Source organism: Cupressus sempervirens, chromosome 7, assembly GCF_028749045.1.
Source record: "Cupressus sempervirens isolate cs-2001-9-10 chromosome 7, ASM2874904v1, whole genome shotgun sequence".
Classification (NCBI taxonomy): domain Eukaryota; kingdom Viridiplantae; phylum Streptophyta; class Pinopsida; order Cupressales; family Cupressaceae; genus Cupressus; species Cupressus sempervirens.
This window is the reverse complement of record NC_143124.1, coordinates 75,297,044-75,306,225: the sequence shown is the minus strand read 5'-3', so window position 1 is coordinate 75,306,225 and position 9,182 is coordinate 75,297,044. Positions and strand designations below refer to the sequence as shown.

Sequence of the window (9,182 nt, the reverse complement as noted above, 5' to 3'; positions counted from 1 at the left end):
TTTAAATTTATATTGAATAAAATTAGTGTCAAATTCATAAATTTTATTAAAAATTAACTCATTTCAATAATTGTTCAACTTAGATCATCAACTCTAAAATATATTGCATAATTTTTCACATGATATTTTCTTGAATATATATTTCTTATTAATATTTAAGTATCATTAATATAAAAATTTAGAAATTTAACTTAATATAATTTATTATAACATATTTCCTTTAGTATATATAAAATATTTAATATTATCTAATGAAATAAAATATTAATGAAAATTAATACATTTTAATAAATTTGTCGTTAATTTTATCTAATGTAAAAAATAAATCTTAATCATATACTACATTAAAATATTTAACAGAATTTTAAACTAAGAGTTGAATATAAAATATAAATATATTCCACGCACGACACTTGTTTTACATTAATATTGGTCAAGGAAAATGAAGTCCATAACAGAGCCCCTGGACCACCACCTCTCAACAAATAGCAATATTCAATTATTTTTTCCTAGAAACACATTAATAATCGGTGTGGCACTGCCGTCTTTATAAAGTAGATTACAATGATTCACTTTTATTTTACTTCTTTTCAAAGAAAAATCTCTCTACTCGTATATAGAAGCATACACAGATGTCGGTTCAAATTTCTTTCACAGAAACATGCTAGTGTATAAAGATGTTGGCATCTATTACAATGATTCATCCAAAAATAAAAACCTACTCCAAATGTATCCGAAACGTTTAAACTTTGATGAATTTCATCTATGTCCCATACTATCATCCCCATAGTCAACCACTGAACTAGAATCCTTTAACATTTTTCCTATTTTAACTTTTATTTTCAATTTTTCAACGACTCTTACGCTACGTATTTCTTTCATGTTTTGAATTGAGTTTCATATTGTCCATTATTTGCTTCCCAAATTCTTCAATTAGTGCAACAATTACTGTTGGTTATAATTTGAAAGGAATTATTTAAAAGGAATAATAACAGGTGACGCCAAAGAACTGTTTAGTTGAACACTTTGTACATGTGTGTGTCGCCTTACCCCTATCCCTCCAAGTTCTTAGGAGGCATGTTCATGGCCAAGATCAGAAGTTTTGAGAGTTAGAATTGAAGAAAGCTAAAAAAGTCGCTGACTCGGGACATCACAAGAGATTGAGAATAAAAATTGAGACATTCAATAATGAGGAAAAACAAATTTTCATAGGAGAATTGAAGAAAGACGCCATCAGAGTATGGGAGATATTGGGATGGAGCGCCCAATATGCACTACGACGACTCAAAAATAAAAATCTGGTTGAAGATTTAGATCATTATGAATGCAGGAGATCATTCAAGGGTGTCCTGAAAAATTACAGAGAAAAGGTTGTTGTATTGAGATTGCATTACCACTTGAGAACTAGCAGATGAAGTGAATCATCCCTGTCGCCAATGGCATTCTCAACATCTCCAATCTTTGGTACGCATTTTCCTCAAGATTACTGCCTTTCTTATGTGATAATTGAAATCTTTAAACTTTGCTGCAATAAAAATCTAAGCTACTCCTGTGCATGAAGGGATTAGAGGGATTTAAAAATATTTTCACGTACCAAAAATTAGTTATTTTCATTCTTTTATGGATCCCTCCAGTCCAGATATCTTTATTAAATAGTTTCTAGGTGAATTAGAAAATAAGGGTGAGATATCAGCCACTTTACTATGGCTTGAGCTTAGCCTTCATAAGCATAAACTCTCAAACATTCCTCCATGGATTTCTCTTCAAAAATTTTTATCTTTAAGCATCAGTTGTGGAAGTTTGGAAGGACTGTGGGAGAATAATGAATAGGTATGTAAGTCATAGAATCTTAACGCATTCTTCTATAGTACTTTTGTGACTTTATATATAATCGGGATTTTGAGAAAAGATCTTTTCATTTTTAGGCACCCTTTGGGCTAAAAGAGCTGCAGATAAGTAACATCTCTAAGTTGAGGGAGTGAAACTTAGGCCTTCTGTGCTACCTCGAAAAAATTTACAATTTCCAAATGTGAGATGATGCAAAGTTTGGAAGGAATAAATGATCTTATGAAAGTAGCACAATTAAAGATTAGTAATGCGAGGAGATTGAAGAGTTGAGCCTTGTTACACTCAGCTGCCTGGAAGGAATTAAAATTTTAGATTGTCAAAATCTGAAGCGTTTAATATTGTCTTATCTTAAGAGGCTGAGATAGAATTGTACATCAGTTGCTGTCATGTGATTGGTTCTGGTCTTGTTCAACTCACCTATTTGGAAAAAGTTAGAATGTCTTCTTGTCAATATCTGAAGAGGGCGGTAGGATCCTATGATCTTCCAAAGCCATCAAAATTTCGTTTCGAAAATTTTACAAATCTTGAGGAAATAAATTTTGGTAAAACGAGCTTCCCTGAAAATATTACCGTTTCTGAGTGTCGGATGCTAAAAAGTTTGAAGCGAATAAATGGTCTTACAAAGATAGTAGAATTGAACATTAATAATTGTGAGGAGCTTGAAGAATTGAGCCTTGTTTAGCTCAGCTGCCTTGAAATAGTTAAAATTTCATATTGTCCGTGTCTTAAGAGTGTGCAGTAATTGTTAGGAATACTAAGATTAACTAGATTGTTCTAGGAAATTCTAGAAGTCCACATCTGCAATTAGACTGTAGTAGTAGGTGTTGACTCTATTAAAATAGTTATTACTTACAAATTAATTTCACATATTTTCTAATAATTTGGTACATTATATTTCCATCTTCACATGCAATGAAGAATTAGTTAGGATAGAATTTAATTTATTCTTATTACTTGAGATTCTAGAAGTTGTAAATGCGCTCTATAAATGGAGGCAATTAAATGCTCACACCAATTTAATTCAATTTAATTCAACTAAAATAATTATCTTCCAATCTGCTATACCAATTACTCTTCTCTTATGTTGTGATATATTGTTTCATATTTCATTTTTCTATATCGTATCAGAGCTAAGGTTTAGCAAAAATAGATTGCTGAAATTATTTGTTTGCAGGACTTCTATATTGCTGGAATAATATTTGCTTGAATTTTTTTCTTTTGTGGCTAACATAAGCTCTACAAATGAGGTGTTGTCTATATTTGATGGAAGTGGTTTTGCAGGTTGGAAGATTGTAGTCAAGAATGCTTTAAGGGCTTTAAGGAGGATTGTGAGTAGGGAGATTAAAGAACCCCAAATTGATAGACAAAATGAGTTTTGGAAGAGAAAGTTGGAGCAATTTGGAGGTATATTATTGGTAACTTGCTTTAAGCCTCAATCTCAATAGAAGGTTTATTGATGTTAATGATCCAATAGAGTTGTGGGAGAATTTAGAAAAAATTCTAAAGATGCAAATATTAGTTTTTATCTATTAGGAAAATTGGAGAGAATTCTATGGAAGTCCACCAAATTATTAGGAAATGTGTTGAATTAGTTTTTATCTATTAGCTTTTTTAGTAGAGTCAACAACTACCATTGCATTCTTATTGTAGATGAGGACATTTAGAATTTCTTAGAATAATTCTAAAAAAGCTAATAGATAAAAACTAATTCAACACATTTCCTAATAGATAAAATTCTAAAGATAAAAAGTTCTATGGAAGGCCACTCAGGAAAATTGGAGAGAATTTGATGACAAGTGCCCTAGCATATTAGATATTGTCTTGGTAAATATAAAAAAATCAATTAGTGCTTCTTTTAATATTATCATTGTTGGTGTTCAGATTTTAAGTAAATCAAACTCATTAGATTTAGGATAGTTTTAGAAGCATTAAAAATGCACCATTCACATGATTGGTTATCTTTTAACTTAAAGTTATATGGATGGTTTATATTTAATGATAATATTTATAAATATATGGAAATTTAATGCAATTTACATATTTCCATAATTTGTAAAGTTGAAGAAAATTAATATATTCAAAACAAATAATGTAATTCTATTTATTATGTTTAGGATTTTAAATATGTTAATTAAATTATTAGATTTTATGTTTATCAATCAATAGGTTATTTTTGTGTGTGAATCATTCATTTTCATTAAAGGTTTGCAATTAGATGGTTCTCATGCAAATATAAAGGATGTATTTTTTAACAACTAGTTTCCATCGATGAGTCGAGCATGTTATATTTAACCAACTCTATAAATTACACTATCACCTTCCTTAAAATAATCTAATTGTGATATCATATTGCAAAGGCATCTAACATAATTGCTTACTCCCTCAAAAATTCTATAAATTGTCCAATTTTAGTAAATCAACCTAAGATTTAGAAGAGATATAAATCATTTGTCTGGACATCTTAAGAACTCATTATGTGCCCAAGATTTGTGACTCTAATTTTTGTTTCCATAAATAGAATTCAATCATTAAGTTCCTAATCAAGTACACAATCTATATATGAAGGAAAAATCTAGTATTTTGGAGCAAAGTCATAAGCTTTGAGGTAAGTTAATACTTTGTAATTCTATTTCTTAATGGATTCATTGCATTTAAATAAATTGTTAATAGGAATGTAGAGGATTGAGCTTACATCAGCTCCAAACCGTGGTTGTCAATAGTTCTAAGGGCTACATTATTTTTCCCTTCCCAAATTCAAATGAGTTCAACTTTTAACTAAAAGTAACAATTAAAATATCTTTTTAAAAGGGGTATTATAGTCTTCAAAATTATAATGGAAGTAGATTCCATTGTCATGGTTTCAATATTAAGAAGGAAATGATATATATATATATCACCTAATATTTAGTACTAAATTTCTGTGGAAGAGATTCAAGCTTAAATTTAGATTTAGATTCTTGTAGTATAGAAATATTTGATAAGTTATTTTTTCAAATATATTTATCATGTAAGATAAGAATTTAAAGTGAATGCATCAGAGCAACAATATTGATCATTATGATTTCTTATAACAATTTTGAAAATAAAATTTTATAATACTTTTTAAATTGTAAAATTTACAAAATATATTATATCTTGCTATCAATTATCGAATAAATTCCATTCCGAAAGACTAATTTGAACACAAACACTAACATGAAGTGACTTCATTCTAATAGAGTTTATCAACAACTCTACCTAGTAGATCCAAAATTTTATGTTCTTCACCTTTCATCACTGGCATCGTTACCATTTTCAGCATTACATCTTTGAGTGAACAAAAGTAATCAAAGGCAAAACAATAACCTTTGTTAAGAATGTAACTGTATATTTCATCTCCCTTGGTAATTACCGAAGTAATCATCCATTGGCCTTGGCGCACCTCAAATTTCAACCATGGAGTAATATCACATTCACGGATGAGGTCATTAATCGTCATTGCTGCCGTAGGAGTATTAACCACAACAACAGCACACAAGACGATTGCGCTCACCATATGTCTACCCAGATGATCACACGTGTTACCAAACCCACTTTCGACGACTGAATCGTGGCAAATGAAGTCACGGAATATATTTGCATTGACTTTTGATTCCGCTCCATCTCGGGCTCTCCCCATTACTTTAATAAAGTCTGACGGCAGCTTCTGCGTGAAACTAACAAAATCTGAGCATATTATTGACTGATTACTTAATGATTAATATGAAATCAAGGCCATCTTTCGACAGCATAGGGAAAGTCAAAGAGGAACTCAAAACTTCAGAAAGAAAATTAAGAATCTCGGAAATTCAATACGTCCATATTGAAAATACAGTTGCGAATACTCATATTGCTGCAATATAAAAGCTGCATTCTCTCCAATGAACATATTTTAATATCTGGTCTCTTCTCCAGCTTCGGACAGTCTATAATACTCAATTTTACAAGTTGCCAAAATATTCCATCTACGCTGATCAAACTTTTGCAGCCTTTCACTTCAATCCTCTTCAGCATGGCGAGATTCGAAATTATACAAAATTCCAAAGAGCTGAGTCGAGCAAGGCATAACTCCTCAATATTTTCACAGCTACTAATTTGCAATTTTTCTAGCTTTGGAAGATCGGATAATCCTATCACAGTTTTCAGGTTCTCACAATTATAAATTTTACTAATTTCTAGGCACCTGAGTTGAGCAAAATTTAACTCCTCGAGCCCGCTACATTGACCAATGTTCAATAATACTACCCTCCTAAGATTAGACATTTCTCTGACACTTTTCAGATGCGGAAAATTGAAAATTCTAATCTTTTGGAGGCCGATGGGTCTAACAAAACTTAACTCCTCTAGGCTCGCACACATGACAATGTTCATTTCTACCAGCTTTGGAAGGTCAGATATTCCTTTTACGGTTTTCAGATGGTAACAATCAACAATTCTAATCTTTTCTAGACAAATGAGTCGAAGAATACTCAACTGCTCCAGCTTCCGACATTTAGAAATGTTCAACTCTACTAGCTTGTTGAGATCAGATATTCCAGTGATGCTTTTCAGATTCATACAATCATGAATTGTAATTTGTTCAAGGCAACGGAGAAGCCCCAAATCTAACTCCTTCAGCCTCCGCTGCTTGTAGATCCGTAGCTCTTTTAGCTGGAAGGGCGCCTAAAACTCAGAAGAAATGGCGTTTTTTAAATTTTCAATTCCGATTTTAAATAGAATTCGTCTAGTTTAATATTTTTTCTCAATTACGAAGGAATCACCTTTCAGACATACCTGCACATCTTTCTGCCAGAAACTCTTCAGACCTCCACCAGAGACTTTCAAAGTTTGCAAATTTTGGAGAGGAATACATAGAGGAAGGTTTGTGACTATATACTCTCGAAAATTGACCTCCAGCCATAGTAAAGTAGTTAACGGTACCTCGGCATTGTTGTCTGATACCCCTAGAAAATATTTGACGTGGAAAAGCTCCGACGGAGACGTACAAGTATGCAGACATCGAGCTTTGGTTTGGCTGAAGATGCTTTTGATTCCCTTTGACATCTGCATTGACAGAAAAATTTGAGATTATTATACGTAGTAAGATCTTAAATATTTCGAATATGATCAGTGATCACATGACATGGAAGAAGAGATCCGAGGGAGAAACATACCAAAGGCTTACAGTGCTGAGTACGCCACAGGCGACGAGGATGATTGAGTTCGTCTGCCATTTCTCGTCCCAAGTCCCGCAAATGGTCATGCATTCTCAATACAGATGTTTCTTCACTAGTGATCTCTCCGTATAGACACATGAATTTTGGCTTGAATTTATAATCATTTATTTCTTCAACCAGACATTTGTTTTTCAGTCTTCGCAGTGCGTGTTGAGCGCTCCATCCCGATCCTTCCCATACTCTGATGGCGTCTTTCTTCAATTCTCCTATGAAAAAGCATGCCACATCCATGAAAATTTGTTTTTCTTCATTGTCCAAAGTGTCAATGCTTATTCTTAGTCTCTTGAGTATGTCTTGAGGCAGGGTCTTTTTAACTTTTTCCAATTCTAACTCCCAAAACTTCTGATCTTCGCCATGAACATGACTGCCCAGAACTTGAAGTGACAGCGGTAAACCACCACAGACTTGAACAAAGAGGTTAACCAGCTTCTCGAATCCTGTTAATGGATAACATCGGCTAAAAGCGTGCCAGCAGAACAACTCCTTCGCCTCATTTGTTTCCAATCCTTTCAAATGATAACCAACAGTGATTCCTGCGCTTATGAGCACTCCTACATCACGAGTCGTAACTATTATCAAACTATTGTCAAATCTATCTAACCAATCACTGATTAAGAGGGCATCTAACTGTTCCTGGTGATCAATATCATCTACAATAATTAGGAAGCTGTGATTGCCACTCCTTGCAAAACGGTTGCTTAGACAGCTTGTGCCATCCTCTACGCTTGGAAAGCTTGGGAGATCTTTTTCGTCAAAGAGTTCTCTGAGGAGCTTCATTTGCAAAGCAGGCAGCTCTTTCTTCACAGAGGCTTCTCGAACATCAAACAAAAAACAGGAACGACTGTAACCTGAACGCTTTCTGTTGAACAATTCTTTGGACAGAGTTGTCTTCCCAACTCCGCCCATGCCAAAAATACCAACGATCTTAGACTTCCCCTTTTCTTGTCTATTAATCTCGTACTGACTTTCAAAATCCTGTACAAGCTTATTAATGCATTGCTTTTGAAAATCTTCTACAAGTTTGGAAAGTCCTACTGGATATTTGGCAACATGTAAACATCTCTTTCTTTGTACTTCCTTCTGCACAGCTAACACTATCTTCTCGCAGTCACTGAAACTTTTAAATAATACAGGGGAAATTCAATGAGAAGTAATATTTGCATCACTTTCAAAAAGAAAAATCTCATATATACTGTAGTCATACAAATATTACCTGTTGAACTCTTCGCCAGCAATAAAGGAAATAGATTGGAGGGCTTTTCTCCAATCCTCAAGTTTTCCCATGTACCTCTTCTTATTTTCATATTCAGTGAATGCCTTTCCGTACTGTCCCTTTTCTATGTGTCGTAGTGACGAAGTCTTAAGAAAACGGGAATAATCTTAGCTTTGCTCTGCAACATGAGTTCGAGCTCCGCCAAGCACCATGGGGACTCTGCATATCCTTTGGAGAAGATAGCTATGTGAACCGAGGCAGAGTGGATGGCATTCTCAATCATTGAAGGAAACGATTCTCCAAGTTCTTTCTCTTCCGAGTCAAGAAATGCCCTTATGTTTATCCTCTCAAGAGATTTGTAAAGCTCAAGAGCCAGAGTGTTTTTCACATCAGGGCCTCTATGATTGATGAAGACATCATATAATCTTGAAGATTCAGAAACCTTCCTCCTCTTGAGGGGAGGTTCGATCCCAGAGAAAGCTAAACGACTCTCACTTTGTTTATGGGACGAGGAAAAAGATGCCATGGATGATAAGTTAGGAGGAGAAGAGCGCATTGCAGTCAAGTAGAGCATCCATTGAGATTGGAGAATATGTTGGGTAGTGGCTAACTAGCAAACTAGAACGTAAAACATATAAAAGAAGTCTGAAAGAAAATAGTTAGGGTCGATCCTTAGAAAGATGTAGTCATTCCGCCGGTGGAGACCACTGGCGTATGCAACATATTGGGGCCGCTGAAGTCTTCTTCTCCGGTCAACCTCAAGCTACACGTGTTTCACGATTGGAGAAGGCCCCATTAATGTGCAGGTCAAATACTTGTTTCCAGCTGGTGGCGTTAAGAAAAGAAAGTAGATTTAAAATTGAATAAGTTGGATACCAAGGGCGTAC

The 9,182-nt window shown here is 33.8% G+C and overlaps 1 pseudogene across 1 annotated transcript; it reads right to left on the bottom strand.

Annotated features, from left to right (window-relative positions):
- Positions 1-5,059: 5,059 nt before the first annotated feature.
- Positions 5,060-8,851, bottom strand: LOC149545573 (disease resistance protein Roq1-like; annotated as a pseudogene). The gene is made up of 6 exons (XR_016354235.1): positions 8,296-8,851; positions 7,020-8,199; positions 6,640-6,909; positions 6,206-6,528; positions 5,683-6,082; positions 5,060-5,533 (listed from the first exon to the last, which is right to left on the bottom strand). The product of XR_016354235.1 is annotated as a disease resistance protein Roq1-like (transcript).
- Between the last annotated feature and the right edge of the window lie 331 nt (positions 8,852-9,182).